This window comes from Hipposideros armiger, unplaced genomic scaffold (genome assembly GCF_001890085.2).
Source record: "Hipposideros armiger isolate ML-2016 unplaced genomic scaffold, ASM189008v1 scaffold_157, whole genome shotgun sequence".
NCBI lineage: Eukaryota > Metazoa > Chordata > Mammalia > Chiroptera > Hipposideridae > Hipposideros > Hipposideros armiger.
The window spans coordinates 285063-301758 of record NW_017731507.1 but is presented as its reverse complement, the minus strand read 5'-3'; the positions used below and the strand labels follow the sequence as shown (position 1 = coordinate 301758).

At 43.1% G+C, this 16696-nt stretch overlaps 1 long non-coding RNA gene across 4 annotated transcripts in view; it reads left to right on the top strand.

Annotated features, from left to right (window-relative positions):
• The first annotated feature begins 1434 nt into the window (after positions 1–1434).
• Positions 1435–16696, top strand: part of LOC109387412 (uncharacterized) — a 179252-nt gene continuing 163990 nt past the window's right edge. For all 4 annotated transcript variants that reach the window (XR_002124985.1, XR_002124987.1, XR_002124986.1 and 1 more), the window contains exons 1-2: positions 1435–1492; positions 1595–1761. This is a non-coding gene — a long non-coding RNA (uncharacterized LOC109387412). The remainder of the gene's footprint in view (positions 1493–1594; positions 1762–16696) is intronic.

Below are 16696 nucleotides of genomic sequence, written 5' to 3'. Positions count from 1 at the left end.
CTACCGTGTGTAGCCAGCAGCCAGCGTGAGCGGCCAGCAGCCGCAGTGAGCGGCCGTCCAGAAGCCGGTGACTGATCTGCCTCGCCTGGGAAGAGAGCAATGATGGTGCCAACTTGCGCCAGTGAAGCAACGTCCTCCACAACTAGACTGAAGAAAAAAACGACAGCAACTTGTCTGTTCCCCTTCCTCCAATTCCCCAGTACTGTTCCCATCCCCTAGTTCCCCAATAAAAATCTTTAAAAAAAAAATGAAGTTCAGAGGAGGAACGCCATAGAGCTCTGGGACTCAGACTTCGGAGAGGAGAGTCCTGGTCAGCTAGTGCTGACACCTGGAGAGACTGGCGATGAGGCTGGCCTGTGAGAGCTGGAACCACTGCGAACTGGAATGAACTGCTTATGTGAAGAACCACTGCCTCAGTAAAACTCACACATGCAGGGACCAAACACAGAAAGAAACAGCAAACAGGAAGATGTGTCCCCTGCTCCCTCCTCCAGCCTTCCTCCAGCACCGTCTCCTGGCAGGCGATCAAATGGAGTCAGCTTCCCACCATGAAAATGAGGAAAAAGGATGGGTTTGCTGCCTCGAGACAACCGTGTGATTCCAGAGCCTTGCAGATAAGAGGGGCCTATCATGAATTTCCCCACAGACATGCATCCAAACAGTAATGCATGGAATAGGCTTGGATTTCTGTCTTTCTTCTCCAGATAGAGTGCCTGATTAGTAGACCATTCCTCAGGCTCCCTCAGCACCAGGAAAAGTGTGTGTGTGTGTGTGTGTGTGTGTGTGTGTGTGTGCGCGCGCGCGCGCGCGTGCGCGCGTTGGGCAGTGAGTACAGAAATTATATGGGAATTAGGAAACTAGGTTTGTTTGTTGACGGTGTGTAGTACTCAGAACCAAGGAACTTCAGCAACTCACATCAGCTTTCTGAGCCTGCCCTGCACCTGCAGGCGCACCTAATGGGCTTCCTACCTAACGACAGTAAATCATTCAGTGAATAAATACTGAGCAGCCACAGTGTGCAGAACACTACGTTTGCCCTGGGAATAAACCATTAGAAAGAACAGGCCAGGCAGCCCTCTCCAGAGCTTAGGGTCTACTGGGGGCAAGAGGCATTGGTGAAGCAACCACACCAAGTGTATAGAATCAACATAAAGCTAACAGCAGAAAGCCCCAGGCTTCATATATAACGCAGAGCAAAGGATCCTGACCGCAGTGGAGCCTGGAAGACTTCCCAGGAGAAGTGAAGTCTGAACTGAGCTATGAAGAGTAGGAGGTGTCAGGAAGAAGAGAAAGGGATTCTGGGAAAGACATATGGGCGGGGAGAGGAGGGGCTTTCCTTGCGGCACAGGCCTGTGGTGCGGAGAGAAGGCCCTAGAAAGGGGCCTAGGGCTGGGCTGATGCTCAGAGAGCAACGGGGGATGGGGGGGATGGGGGGTGGTGGCGATGCGCCTGGAGAGAGAGGCCGCACAGCCAGAGCCTTGAGCTGACAAAGGTGAGAGAACTTGGCCAACTGCAGAGTGCTAATAATATGTGTGTATGATTATTGTTCCTGGGATTTTTTTAAATACTTTTTTTCTCTCTCTCTGCCATTTAGAAAATGAGTTATTAAAACCAGAAGGAAACACGGAAACTGACAAGAACGCAGAAGCACGAAAATTCACAAAAACCGTGTGTGTCTCCCCAAAACCAAGGTGGCTTTCCCTCCCGCTGCGTGAAGGAAGCTAAGAGCTCAGAGGAAGAAGCACACCAACCCCTTCCTCCGTAAGTCCTTTCATCCGCTATTTAAAATGTAATAATAATGTGAGCTTAAAAGGTTTGATTGCTTGATCAGAGCAGCTTGTTAATTAAAGGTGCAAAGAGGGGAATGATTAGAGAGGGGAGTTTGCACCTGAGGGAGAAGAAGGATTAGTTTGCCTGAAAAATCAGATTAGCGTTGCTGGCAGCGGGCCAGTTGCCAAGGAAGAGAACAGAACCTCGGAGACATGCAGCCTGCGTCTTTCCAAACGCTGTGCTAGAGAGCAGGAGTCCCCTTCCCATGGCCAAGGTCAGGGAAGGAAGAGAGCCTCTCAGACGGCTCACCCTGCCATGGATTTGAATCCAGTATTAAGTATGGGCCTTGCTAATTGCTCTTAGTGGAGATAACTGTGTTTGGAATTCATTTGGCTGAGAAGGGCTGCGGCTGTGGAGTGGCCGACAGGACATGATTAATGAGGGCTGTTGGAGAGATATGGGCCTCGTCCCATCCTGAGGGCCTCTCTGGGTTTGGCTCTGTCACAGAGCCCTGGGTTTCATGAAGCTGAGCGGCTTGGTTTCCGGAGGGATGATTAGGAGAAAGATGGTCAGGTGGGCAGCCCGGGAGGTCAGGAGTGCAGGGATCGAATCCAGCACGCGTGCAGGATGAAACGGCGCACAGGGTGCTTGGGAGGCAGAGGGCCGGAGTTAGGGCCGGCGTCTCCAGCAAGGAGTCCTGTGACCTTGGGCTGATTATCTCTGAGGTTAGGATTCCCCAGGGTCAAAGGAGAAGCATGAAACCTACCTTGAGGGAGCCCTGCAGAATTTCCAGATAACGAAGCCCAGCAGTTTCCAGCACACTCCCTTTGTTCAATAAGAAAAGGCTGTGGGTAGGGGTACAGCCAAGTGTTCTCATGTGCCATCTTTCTCTCCACTGAGACGGGCCCAGCAATGCCAGCTGATGTTGAGGTTGATGATTCTTACCTAGATACTGCCAACCCCACATTGGGCATTTCTCCTAGTATGTCCAGAAGGCCTGCTCCCCGGCAGCCAGGGGACAGTCTCAGTTCCTGAGCATTTTATTCGATTATTCACCTCCCAGCCTTCAGTTGGCGCCCTGCAGGCAGCCCGCTCGCGCCACGCTGGTGCACAGCTCCCCCAGCCATGATGCGTGCATCGCTGGGAGGCATGGTGTCATGAGCACACATGCATCTTCTATATCGTTTGCCCGTGACCTCGCCCTGTTCCTTCCCAGCATAGGATATCAAATCAAGAACACATCTTACCTTCCATTTCCTGTTGCTTTTTCCTTTCAGAGACTTGCTGAAGGTGAGGGGCATGATAGGAGTGACCCAGATTTATATCAAATTGGTCAGAAATGCCAGTGGCCTGGGGACCCCACTGGTGGCTCACTTCTCAATCAGGGAGGGTCTTGCTGGGATCTTACTCTTACACCTGTGGACTCTGACTCTGAATCAGGGTTGTTAGTGTCAGAATTGAATTGCAGTGCAGCAGCTGGTATCAGAATAGGGCGGAAGAATATCATTCTAGAAAGAGTCCAAACTGGCTAAAACTTATATATACTCCTCAACTGTGTAGGCTTAAAATTATTTATCCTTCCTGCGCCTCAGTGTTGCCACCCGTCAGCTGGAGATAATGCTGACTGCTTGGCCATCCCATGGGCTGTAGGTACAGGTTCAAGGTAACACGCCTGAAGCACCGTGCACGGTATCTTAGTATAGCCAGTGTCCAATGAAGTTACATTTGGTTATGGCCACTGAACCCATCCCGCGGCATTACTAAAAGGCGCCATCACTGCGTCCCCCTTTTGTGACTACACAGCAGACTGCTTGAAGGCCAGCTTGCCGGACGGGCAATGAGCGGGTGGGTGGCAGATGCGGAGCTGGGTGGACATTGTGGCAGCCGCGGTGTGGCTTTGGCCTCGGGGGGTCTGCGTGCGGCACGGTCAGCAGCATTGCTTTAGTCCGTTCTAGAGCATCACGATGTGTTAAGATTGGTTGCTCGGGCATCAGGAAAAACCAAACCAAATGCAGACCAACAACGTCCTTTTCGTGCTGTGTGGTATGAAGTCAGTTACATGAACTCTGTTTATCTTAATGTCTTCATGGGACATGTTGACGTGATGAAATCATTTATTGCAAAGGAGCTTACGCTAACGTGATGCCAACTCAATGCCAGTTCTTGCTACTGTATACTCAAATACAGACCTGCATGTTCATCCCACTGTCTAATAGTGAATAACCAGGTAGGCTGGCAGGATGCTCTGTGAGACACCAAAAACTAGATGGTTCGAACATGCTATTTTCTCACTCTCTTCACTTAACGCAGTTCCTGGCACATTGCAGGCATTGAATAAATAATAATAAATAAATATGTGATAACATTTTTTCTTAAACTTGCAAATGCATAATTTAAATGCATTGCTTTTTTACCCCCAGTGGTACCCTGAAGAAAATTTATTCTGATTTTGAGGACCTTGAGAGGTTTCATGTTAGCACTGACAATTACAATATTCATCACATTCACCTGTCACATTAGGAGCCATTAATACCATTTCTTGGAAGGAAATGAAAACTTTTGAAAATATGAGTAAGTCTGAGTTCCATTTTTTTCAGATTGACAGCAGAAATTTTATGACAGGCTCTGTTTATTCATCTGGGGCTTATTGCATTTTTTTTCCTATGGTAAAGGCACCCAAAATATATCAGATTCTCTCAATACTATACCTTCCTGTATTTCTGAGAAGATGATTCCAGTAAGAAACTAACTGAAGAGATATAGCTTATTGGAAAGCTAGTTAATACATAACTTTAAAACTACTTCATGGGAAGAAAATAGGCACAAACATTGCTCATTCAATCTTTTCCCAAGAAACATGAGCTGAGAGATAAGACCAAATACAGATTAAAATGATGTTGATGATGATGATGGTGATGGTGATGATGATGGTGATGATGGTGGTGATGATGATGGTGATGATGGTGACGATGATATTGTTGATATATGGATAGAAGAAGAGGAATTGTCCATCCAATGGGAAGAAAATAAAATGAAAAGAGTGCAAGATGGAGTAGAAAGTGAGGATTTGGAGACTGAAGTCCTGGCCCGAAGGCCTAGCTCTGGTGTTTGAAGTAGCTGAGCCTATGTTATGTAACCTGTGCAGTGCATTACCATGGAAGACAATTAAACAAGTTCATATATGTAAAAACACTTTGTGAACCAAAGCAATTTGTGTTGCTGATGTGCGAGTGAGTGGCAATTATTTCTCCAGTATCCCGTGTTTAATGAGATTGTTATTTCTTCTCTGAGAACTGGCTCCAGTCTCATTATGTAACATCTCTCTTTATTTCTGACCATTTTCCTTGTTCTGAGTCTGTTTTGTTAGCAGTTAATGTAGTTACTATAGATTAACTGTGATTAGAGTTAGCCTGGCATATCTTTATTCATCTCTTACTTTTAATTTGTGTCTTTGTATTTCAAGTGGATTTCTTGTAGACAGAACATAGTTGAGTCTTGTTTGCTTGTTTTATCCCCTCTGACAATCCCTATTTTTAATTGGTATAATTATCAATTAAAACAATTATTGGTGCCGTTGAATTAATATTTACATTGTCTGTAACTTCCTATTCATTGCATTATTTTGTCCCTCCCTTTTTCTGATTTCTCTAGTTTTAATTGAGCATTTTATGACTTCATTTGATCTCCTTTTTTAGCATATTTATAGTAATTATTATTTTTTTTAATTTTAGGGGTTGTTCTGGAGTTTTCAATATACATTTTAAACTAATCTAAGACTACTATCAAATAACATTGTACCACTTCGTGTTACCATATATCAGAGTACTCCTGGTCCCTTTCTCCCAACCCTTATGACACCGTTGCCATTTATTTCGCTTAGCTATATGCTATAATTACCAATTGCATTACTATTACTTTAAATAAACAGGGAGGTATCTTTTATTCAACTAGGAATAAGAAAAATAGAATAGTTTGCCTTCATTTTTTTTCTTCTCTGACATTTTTTTCTTTATGTAGATATAAGTGTCTGATCTGTATCATTTTTCTTTTGCCTGAGAACATATTTTCGCTTTCCTTACAGGAAAGATATACTAGCAATTCATTCTCTTGCTTTTTGTTTGTCTGAGGAAATCTTTATTTCTCATTCTCTTTTCAAGGATAATTTCACTGGATATAAAATAATAGGTTGGTGTTTTGTCTTGTTTTTGTTTCAACAATTTAGGTATTTCGGTTCACAATTCACTCTCTTCCTGTTTGCTTGGTTTATGAAGAAGCCCTCTGTAATTCTTATCCGAGTCCCTCTATAAGTAAGGAGTTCCTCCCCAGATCTGGGCTCTTTCAACATTTTTCTCGTTGTCTTTGCTTTTCTACAATTTAAATATGAAACGTCAAGGTGCAGATTTGTGGGAGTGAGGGGGAGGGAAGGTATGTATCATGCTTAGTATTCTCTGAGCTTCCTGTGCCTGTGGTTTTGTTTCTGTCATTAATTTTAGAAAGATTTTGGACATTATTACTTCAAATAATTCTGCCCCATTATCTTTCTTCTTCTCGTGCTCCAATCATGCATACATTCCATCTTTTGGAATTTTCTCACAGATCTTGGATGTTCTGCTGTGTTCTGTAATTTGTTTTCTTTACTTTTCAGTTGGAGGTTTCAATCAACCTATCTTCAAGTTCACTGACTCTTTCCTTGGTGGTGTTTAGTTTACTGACGAACCCATTAAAGGTCTTCTTTGTTTATGTTACAATGATATATTTTTTAATTCTAACATTTCCCTTATTTTTTTCTTAGAATTTGCATCTCTGCTTACATTGCCCATCTGTTTCTGCATATTGTCAAATTTTTTTCCCATACAGCCCTTAGCACAATAATCATAGTTATTTTAAATCCCCTGTCTGATAATTCCAACATCTGTGTCATATCTGAGTGTGATTTTAATTATTGCATTATCACTTCAGATATGCTTTGTTTTTGCCTTTTGGCATGACTTGTAATTTTTTACTGAAAGCCAAACATGATATATTGAATATTAGGAACTGAAGTGCATAGGCTTTCAGTGTGAGGTCTTATGTTAGTCTGGCTAGGAGTTGAACTGCATTTAATTTTTATTGTAACTCAAGTGTCAGAGGCATCACACTCTTCTAGTGTTCTCATTTTTGTTTTTCGTGGTGATGCTGGGTTTCCCTAAATACTCCTCAGAGAGAATTTGTGTCTTGCAGTTCTTTCAGCTGTTGCCTGCTGTGAATATTCTGAAATCCTGTTGGTGTGATAGTAAGGTCCAGGCAAGGGGAAGTGTCCTATAATCTTTTTATTGAGTTAGACTGTGTCAGTGGGCCTATGTCCCTGGACTGTTACTTTTCACATGCATTTCTTAACCTTTGTTCTCATCTTTACACAAGACAGGAAGTCCAGAAGGTGATGGAATAGAGAAATTATCTGTGTCCCTGTGGGATAGGTTCTGGTAAAGATCTTTTACCCTGAAGGGTAGGCATTTGTTTTGGAGAACATTCTGGGTGTATTTCACAAAGATTACTCTTCCCTTCCTCCAGCTAGAGTCACACAGGGGTCTTTCTGGCATCTTCACGATGAGAACCTGTTAGGGTTGTGGCTAAAAGTCATGAAAGTGTGACGCCCCCTCTTACGACAGGCCCCCAGGGGGTTATCGTTCTCACACGAGTCCAAACTCAGCCTCCAGTAATTCTTCAGATTTTGCATTTAAGGGTTTCTAACAGCTTATGGCTCTAGCAGCTTCTCCTCCAGGTAGGTAGATTTCAGCTTTGACCCTGGATTCACCTGTTTCTATAGGATTGAATGAGGCAGTTTGTAGCCCATATTCTCTGATAAATCAAAGAAAAGTTGTATAATATGTTTTTAGCTTTTTTGGGGGTTGGGGGGAAGGTAAGGATGAGAATGACAAGTTTCAAGCCCTTTACATGTTGGAATTGTGTGATACATGAATTATATCTCAATAAAGCTGTTACTTGTAGAAAAGGGGATTTTTTAAAAGTTTCAAACATGGTTGATATTATTCCAACTATATCAAAATCTCTTTAAATAAAAATTGTGTTGTTTCCATTATGTTTATTTATGATATTACAATTAAGTGCTTTATGGCAGGTCATGATTTTTCCTTTACAGTGGTAACATAAAGTGTATTCCTTTAATAAAATCATTCAACTAAGATTTGAGTTAAATAAGGAAAAATGCACATAAGGTGGCATCGTGAGCGTGTGCACAGATTTGGGAAGTTTGGGAAACCCTCGTCCACACCACACCAGCCTGTCCCATGACACTGGCTTTGCAACACAGACTCCTGCAACGTTTCTCAGAAGCCAGTTCACTTAGAACAGCCACTCAGAAACCAGGACAGGCCTAACCCAGTGTGAACATCTGGCCTCCGCAGATCTGGGAAGGCGATTCCATAATTCATCTGGTGTTAAAGAAGTTTTGTCCTGTGCCTAACAAGCTGGCAGGGTTTCTGGTGGGAGCAGGGCCTGCAGGCAGCTTCTGGGGACACGGGGAGCATAAGGTTAATAAGATTGAGGTCTCCTTTGCGTTTCCCTGTTAAAGAGCCCTGGTCTCTTGCCTGAGGGTTGAAGACATCAGCAGTGTCACCATTTTCAGAGCTTGCCTTTAGAGTCCCAGTGCGAGGCACAAATGTCTTCCTAGAGCAGTAACATTTCACCTGAGAGTTCTCAGAAGAGCACGTATCTGTTGGCATTTGGGGTATCATGTGCTCTGGCATATGGAGTGGGAAACCAACCATAGGGCACAGTGGGCGGTAAGGAGCCTCGCACGCTGAGGAAACGCTTCCATATGCGCATGCACATACACAGACCTTCATTTTTTTAAACCAAAAACGTAATATTAAATATCAGCAACTTTTTGGATTCATAAAACAAAGAGGTACTCGGAAAACAAATTATATTAGGAACATGGATGCTAAAGGTATCGTATTTTGGGAGGGCATGAAGCCAGGATACGTTCACGACGTTAAATGGCCTCTGTAGTTAGGAATTGAACGATGGCCACAGTGAGACCTGGGTAAGCAGTTTCTCCTAGAATGCATCAACTCAAGGACAGAGGAAAACGGTGTGCTGAGCCAAGGTCTAAGTAGGAGGGAATTTCATTTTTAATTAAAGTGCCAAAGCTGAAGACTGAGGGCCGATGGGAGAAATTGTTCACTGAAGGAAGCTGAGATCAGACCCCATGATATGTTCAGAGAAGCTTGATGTTGTAAGAGCTACAGAAGGAAAAGAGTGACACTGGAGTGGCAGTGTCACGTGGCGATGACTAAAGCAGTGGGCTCTGGGCTCTGGAAATGCCAGCTTTGGAGCCGAGCAGGAAGGCCTAGATTTGAGCATGGCCTCCCGCAGCCCTTTGGAGTTGAACTCTCCCAGAAGAAGGAGCCGACGCAATGTTATCAGGATCACTGAGCAGGCTGGTTTCACTCCCAGCCTTGTCTCCATTCGATCTTCCTTCATAGGCTACAAAAACAGACACAGGTTTCAGTCTGTCCATCTGGGTCCAGTTTGTGCTCGAGGGAATCACCTGCTCATCGTATTCCCTTCCCGCCTGTGGATTTCAAGCTGTAGAGAAAATGCTTACAGAAACCGCTTAACTAGCTCCATGATTGATGAGCCAGTTCCCGTAACGTGTGTGCACATGTGTCTGTGTGTACGTGTGCGTGTGTGTGCGTGTGTGTGTGCGCGTGCGTGCGTGTGTGTGCGCGCGTGCGTGTCTGTGTGTACATGTGCATGTGCGTGTGCATGTGCGTGTGTGTGTGTGTGTGTGTGTGTGTACTAGTTCTGCTCCTCTGGGTGACCCCTGACTGACAGGGATGACTAGCTTAAGTATCCGTAAAAGGACTCGGCAACAGTGTCAAGCATAAATGGCAGGGGGTTATTCTAGAATAGGGGTCGGCAAACTTTTGAGCCAATCCTGTCCCTCACAACAACTTAAAATTTATTCGAGAGCCATAAATATATTTTTACAAATAAAAAAATTTTAAATCCTTTAAAAATGTTATAAATGAAACTATGATAGTTTTATTTTCACTTTCAATTTTACTTCAGAGCCACATGGCTGTACCCAAAGAGCCGCATGTGGCTCGCGAGCCCCAGTTTGCCAACCCCTGTTCTAGAAGAAGCCACTTGAGAATGTTGATCAGAGAAATGAATTGATTCACTTCAGCTCAGTGGGCACTGTGTTCAGTGCTGGCGATAAAGCAGTGAACACAACATGGTCCTGCCTGGCAGCAGTACGTGTGATAATGGTGATCACAGGACACGCCAGGTAACTATCAATAGAGCGAAGACTATGGCTGAATGCCCAGAAGCAGGGCCACTGAAGCGAAAGGTGAGAGACAATGATGAATTACAGAAAAATTGTACAGACCTTTCCTGTTCTCATAGTAAATTAAGGAGAAACCTATAGGTATTATAGGAAATGTATACCCCTAGTCACTGAGGCATAAGAAAGACAAGCCTTTTAGCTGCCTACAGCCTTAACCCTGCCTTCATGGGCGTGTGTCCTGAGTCATTAAAGAACATTCAGAATCGCTGTGTTCTTTGGAGAAGCAGCTACTCATAATTATGAGTCAGCAATGGCAAGCAGGGGTCATCAGCATCAACTGGCACCTCTTGCCACCATGTTCACTCTTGGCAGCGATGTTCTTAGTTATGGGGCCACCATACATGCTGGAATTCAGTGGTTTAGGAACTAGATTTATTGGGGTGTGCTGCAAATGTGTTGTATAACCTGTCCCAAATACAATCACCAATTACTAGGAGAAAAGCTACTTTTCATCCATTCGGATTCAAGGACTAAGAAGGGATGCGTTCTCCTTCTCATTCACCCTCCCTGGAAGTCACACACCCACACATCTCATGTCACATGGTGAACTCACAGCAGACTTTAGCCGTAATTATGGGTATGATTACAAGTAAAGCTGTATTTGAGGAACTTAGAGTCATCAGTTTTCTCAATTATCAACACAAAAGAGTGGGATGCACGTGGGTTTGGAAATCTGACAGAATATGGGTCACATCTTAGCTTTCCATGACTCTGAGCCATCACCTCTCTCCTCACTGAAACGGGACCCTGCTGATGCTCTTGAAATGACATGATGTAAAGCGACAGCGTATCTCCAAACATTACAAGGCTCGTGCAGAGTAAACCCAAAAACATTTGTTCTCTTTAATCTCCATCCCCCTCAAATTCCCATTTACTTGCTGTGTGACCTTTGAAAAAGGCACCTCTCTTGGAGACAAATTCTCATCTATACGATGTTCACATCTAGAAGTTTTAAGGAAAATTGGATGATATATTTAAATATAAGTGATCCAAATGCACTTAATTATACCAATCTGGGCCAGTTATTTAAGAAAGCGTTTCCTCCTTTAGGAAGAAGGGAAGTTTTTTGTTTTTGTTTTGTTCTGGTTTTTCCTTATCTACACAGATAGGACTATTTGATCTGTAGGTGCATTAGCCCCTCCAAAATGACTCAGTGGCCTTCCCTGGTACACCAAGGAGTTTGGGGGAAGAGGCCATGATATAAGATAAAATCTTTCAGTAAATGCCATCACAGTATGATGATGGACTTTATTAACTCATTATGAAAATTCCATGTAATTGGAGATTGAGCAGACATCCTGCTAAAATACCAAGGATAACTGGAAAGGAGAGGATTTATTTGTATAGGAAAGAAATGACCATACTTGGCACCAGTTGCTGGTTTCTTACCTGAGGAGGAGGCTCATTCTGAAGCAGTGATGGCCCAGGCTTAGGAAGAGCTTAGCATGAAGCCACAGTTTTAACATCATCTGGGATATCACTGTGCTGTGCCACTCCAGCTGCTAGGAATGCTGCTGGTGGAAAGCCCTCTGCTGTCAGTGTCCTATCGCTGGTCACAGCTTGCTCAGAGTCATGTCACCTTCCTCGGGCAGCCCATATTCAATGACTAAGAGAAGATTTAATGAACCGTTCACCTCACCCCATATCACAGCAGCTCAGAAGGGTCCTCCAAGCACCGGAATTCCTCTTTGTCTGAGATTTCCATATCTACCTTGGCCCAGTCTTGCTCTTTACTGAGCTCCCACAGGCGTGGATCAAGGGAGCACTTCCTGTCCACCCCTCTGCGGGTTAATCACTACCTGTTGTCTTCCAGGAAAATCCAGGCACTGGACATGATTTCAGGAAGCTGATGCTAAGATTAGATTTAGAGCAGGATTACCTGACCTCTGGCTGGCAATGACTCACAGATCTAAGAGCATATGGCTGAGTCCACTTCCCCCGTCCTGGGACAGCGCTAAAGAGTCATCGTAGGTTTCAAATCCCCACATGGTCAGCTGAGGATGCCACTGAGACAGCGCTGTGGTTCAGCTTCTCCTGCTGCCCAAACTTTCACAGTCATTGGTTCCATCATCATGAGTCCCCTAGCAAAACCTCACTCGTGCAAATCTTTCTCTTTCTCAGGGAATCCATTCAGTGACAGATATTGTCACCTAAATCTACATTAACAAGACTTCTCTGTACCTGTGTTTTGTGTTCCTTTTTCAGCTCTCTAGAGAACACTGGCACTTCTGCGTCCCCAAATGCATATGCTTTTGTTGTATTTATGGACATTGGAAACACCGGTATCATCCTTAACTCTTCCCCCCATGCTGACTCCATTTTCTTGCTTTTTAATAGGCTAATAATAAACTTTAGGATTTAATGAGTGTTCATTATGTAACAAACACTATGCTGAAATGAAGTAACTTGAGTGGCGTTTTCATGTATTCATCATTTATAGAGCTCAAGATCCCAGGTCTGTCACTGTTTCTCTGAGCTTCTGTTTATTGAACTGTGATTGAACATAGAGAATGCCTCTCCTACAATAATGTGAGGGTTATATTTATTTGTATATGGCAGTGAGCTAGGCCCCTCTTTAAGTCATTTATCTAATATAGACTGTCAATGTCATAGGCATTTCTTAGCTGTGACAGCAGCATGAGTCATCAGATCTCTGGGGAAACAATGAACATACCAACACATTCACGTTAATAATAATTCAGGTAATGCTTATACAGACTTTCTCATCAACAGCTACAACATGGGCTGTGGAGTCTGAAAATTTTAGATTTGATTCCTGCTTCTCTGACTTAAATTTCTAGGTGGATTTGGGAAACCTAGACTAACTTTTTGAAACAGATTTTTCTTCCCTACAAACCTACGAATAAAACAGCCCATTCACAAGGCTGTTGTAAAGACTGGATGAGCACAGTACTTCACACAGAGCACTGGTATAGTGAGACCTCAAGGAATGAGGACAGTTATTCGTTTCATTTTACTAGTGGTTGCTAATACTATAATTCCTTTCTTTATACCTATTAGAGAGACGGGGGGAAGATTATTACTTCTGTTTAGGCAAAAGGACAAGAAATGAAGTCAGTGGCCCAGTTGTGCTGTTAGAGAGACAGTGGCGAGCTGCTTTGAGCCCAGACCTTCCATCCACCTGCGTGTCCTGTACTGATCCCAGTAGCCATGGTCCCAAAACAGACCGGGATGTAAATGATGCCAATGAATAATCGCTCAAATTACCTTGAGTGTAAAACGGGGCGCGATGCAGAGGAACGGGGTCTGGGCGCTTAGCTTGTAGCAAAGTTACCAATTTCTCCAGATTCTCTACCATCCAGCCGAGGGCTTTATTTTATTTTACTTTCATGCCACATCTTTTAAGGGGTAACCTGACTTCACAGGCAGCTTGTCTGAATCCACAGCATCTTCTTACATTAACTGGTTCTCTGAACCCTGCAACTGTCCTCTTGTTGATAGCTTTTTAAGAATATCTTTTTATCTTTTATACAGCATTATTTGGTGTGACCTACCCTGGTTATAAAAACCTCCCCACACAAGGAAAATAGGAAACAAAGAAGCGGCAAATTGCCTTTGATCGCACACTAGGCGTGATAGAGGTTATCGCTGTGTTGGATGCCTCAGATGCCTGATTCACAGGCAGAAGGAAAACACAGAAATAAAAATGAAAACATGAAGCTCAGAGAAGCAGGCTGTCTATAGGGTCTCACTTGTTTCAACATACTTGGAAGAATTCTGTTTATGCCCCTTGTCCCAGTATAATTCTTTATTTTATCCAGTATAATTCTTAAGGGTGCCCTTTTCCACTTTCCAAGTGGTTCTGGTATTGTATTCAAGTCGAGGATAGAGAACACACATGCGCAAGAGGGACAAAGACCCTTTTGTGTGAACAATTATAAATTTCTTCAAAGAAATGGAACAGAGAATGAACCAATCAATAGACAATGGAAGTGTGAGAATGGCGGGCAAGTTGGTGTCAAAGTCATTATCCTGGTTTGAATCAAGATCTAAACGTTTCTAATTTAATGAAACATTATGTTCTGCCCACGTAGATCATATATTTCTTTTAAATGATTTGTTATAAAATGTCTATTTAAACAGTTGAAAAAAATGGCTGGCAGCAAGTAGGTGCTGGTGGGGATAATTTGGGATCCAAAGACTATGCGTGTTAACAGAGGAAAAGAATCTATAGCATTTTAATAAAAATTTGAAATTAAACTAAATTAGGTATTAAAATTAAGTGTAATTTGAAGCTAAGAATAGGAAATTATACATATATATATATATATATTGAATAGAGCTCTTTATAGTTTAGAGGCATGAGAATAAAAGTTTAACCCAATTTAGCTATTCTTGATGTTTCTCTGTAGCTGAAGATATTATCTCCTTCTTATCCTAATTGAGTTTCCCTATCTCATTCTCATTAATAACTGTTAAAGTGAGATATTGGTCAAGTGGAAAAATGACCATAAATGTTTTCTTGTTCTATAGAGGATTAGGCACTTTCAGTATGTCTGGAATGATGGTAACTATGACCCTTGTTGACCTATTCTTAAAGAAGAAGATGAGTGGAAACTTTTTCAAAAGTACAGTGTGTCCTCATTCTTTAAGTTTCAGATACAAATTCAGCTCTTTGCACCATCTTTGATTAAGCATTATTGTGTGAGATTCTGCAAGTGCTGACAAAAAAAAAAAAGTCAGGGAAAAACACATAAGCAAGAAAACAACAAAAAGTTGTTTCTACCTACCCACCCCAAATACACAAACTAGTAAGAAAGGCAAGAAAGACATAATACAAATACCGTGTGTTACATGGTCTAATGGAAATGTGTAAAATGCACTGAGAGTCACAAATAAGGACATGACCAACTTTCCCAAAGGGGAGCTCCAGGAAGTGTAGCGTTGCAGTGGGTGTCTTAAAGAGTGGCCAAGCATTTGAGGGGACAGAGTACCCCACCCAAAGTATCTTCTGAGAATTCTTAGGGACGTGCAGAGTGGGGAGCCAAGTACCATAAGCCCTTGGCATGTTCAAGGAATCCAAGAGGCATGGGAGGTGTGAGAAACGATGAAAGGCTGTGTGGCAGGGACGATGCTGTGGGTTCATTGTGTCCTGGGCCACGTTTATGATCTTGAACACATGAAGAGTCACTTCCCATCCCCCTTCCAATTGGTTGGGATCCCATGACTGATTCTAGCCAGTAAAACACAAGCAGGAATGAGATGTGTTACATCTGAGCTGAGGCTTTGAACAGCCCCCTTTCCATCTGTGTTTGTCTGTTGTATTTCTTCCCCTGAAGAAATGAGCATGAGAGTCTTGAAGAGTAAAGGACCAAAGGGTTACAGTGGATTGTTTTGCTGAATCACCACTTGGAGGGTGGCTGCATAGAGTTATCCAGCTAGAGCAGATTTCCTATGAGTGAGTGATGTTGGGTAGTGCTTTGTGTTAAGCCACTGAGAGACTGTGGGATTGTTTGTTACTGCAGCATAAGCTTCTCCTCTCCTGACTAATATTGGAGATGGTGGTGAGAGTTGGACCCAGAGGGTTAGGCACATGGCCGATCACTTAACACTTAAACAAGCTCTTCTTACATCCCTAATGACAATTAATCATTCCTCTGCTCCCTGAACTGGTTTCCCATTAGCATTTACTTCATTCCAAAGGTCTTAGTTCATTCTTTGCTGGTCTGTTTTCCCCATGGGATTATACAAGAACACAGCTCAAGTCATGTATGCTGTAGTAAAAAGTGCCTGGATAGAAAATAAACTAAAACTTGAATATCCTTTCACTAAGAATGTCAAAGTGGAACAGGACCAGGACCCTTTCAGGATTTCAGAAGAAAAAGATGGAACTTTGTGGTCTGTGCTATTTGGGAAATTCAACCTTAGCTTTTTGCTGTCAGGTGCAAAGTCATCTTCTTAGGCGGGTGTCTTTTCATGTGTTGTGTTTCTTCCAGCAGCCCTCAGACACTCTGCACTAAGTATTTCACTAGAACCAGGGGCTACAGAGGAACTAAGGAGAAAATAGTCTTCTCCAAAGCAGGGCTTCTTACGCACTGATGCAAGCTCTGTTTCCTTCACAAGTAAGGTTTTAGCCTAGTGCGGATCAGACTGAAACAGGCACAGCCTGGTCCTGCAGAGTTTCGGACAACCCCATAGGACTTTCACGGATGGTTTTTGGGAGGCCCATATGGCCAGCCATGATTATTTGCTACATTGGATGTTTATGTGTGTAAGTGTGTCTATTTGGGGAGTAGATTCAAAACTTCCCTTCGGTTCCAGGCTGTCTCCTCCTCCAAATGCTTATGAACCACTGTTATAGTGGGAGGTAGACACATAAACTGCTATTTTCAGTGTAATGTAGTAAGAGTAACTATAAATACAGAGAAGTTTCTGTGGTTCTATGGAAGAGGGATTGAGTACTTGATTGCTGTGTAATCAGAGGTGCCTCTCTAGGGTCTATATTTTCACACTATATGGTTATACCCTTAAATGTATTAATGTGAAAAAATTGAATAATAATTCATTTTATTATTTGGCAACTTGGCAACAAACAGGCAACACTCAGAT